Below are 774 nucleotides of genomic sequence, written 5' to 3'. Positions count from 1 at the left end.
CGGTTCTGCGCCGCCAGTCCAGTCAGCGCCCGGTTCTGCGCCGCCAGTCCAGTCAGCGCCAGGTCCTGCGCCACCAGTCCAGTCAGCCCGGTCCTGCGCCACCAGTCCTGTCAGCACCAGGTCCTGCACCACCAGTCCAGTCAGTGCCAGGTCCTGCGCCACCAGTCCTGTCAGCACCCGGTCCTGCGCCGCCAGTCCAGTAAGCGCCTGGTTCTGCACCGCCAGTCCAGTCAGCGCCCGGTTCTGCGCCGCCAGTCCAGTCAGCGCCAGGTCCTGCGCAGCCAGTCCAGACAGCGCCAGGTCCTGTGCAGCCAGTCCAGTCAGCGCTAGGTCCTGCATCGCCAGTCCAGTCAGCGCCAGGTCCTGCACCGCCAGACCAGTCAGCGCCAGGTCCTGCACCCCCAGTCCAGTCAGCGCCAGGTCCTGCGCCACCAGTCCAGTCAGTGCCATTTCCAGCGGTGGTCCCAGAGGTCGCTCCGCATCGGGCCCAGCCTGTCCAAGAGGCTCCGGCCCCGACCCAGCCCGTCAAGCCGTCAGCGCCACGTCGGACGGCGCCAGTCAAGGAAGCGGCCCCGTCTGCAGTGGCTCTGCCCGTCCAAGAAGCACTGCCTGCAGCGACTCCGCCTCCACTAAAGTCAACGCCTCAAGGTCCGGCGCCTCGCCCTAAGTCAACGCGTCCAGAAGTCAGCAACATGTCCGGCGCCTCCAGTCCAGAAGTCAGCGCCACATCCGGCGCCTCCAGTCCAGAAGTCAGTGCCACGTCTGGCACCTCCA

The sequence above is a fragment of the Nothobranchius furzeri genome, chromosome 13 (genome assembly GCF_043380555.1).
Source record: "Nothobranchius furzeri strain GRZ-AD chromosome 13, NfurGRZ-RIMD1, whole genome shotgun sequence".
NCBI classification, from domain to species: Eukaryota; Metazoa; Chordata; class Actinopteri; order Cyprinodontiformes; family Nothobranchiidae; genus Nothobranchius; species Nothobranchius furzeri.
Note: the sequence above shows the minus strand (reverse complement) of the source record.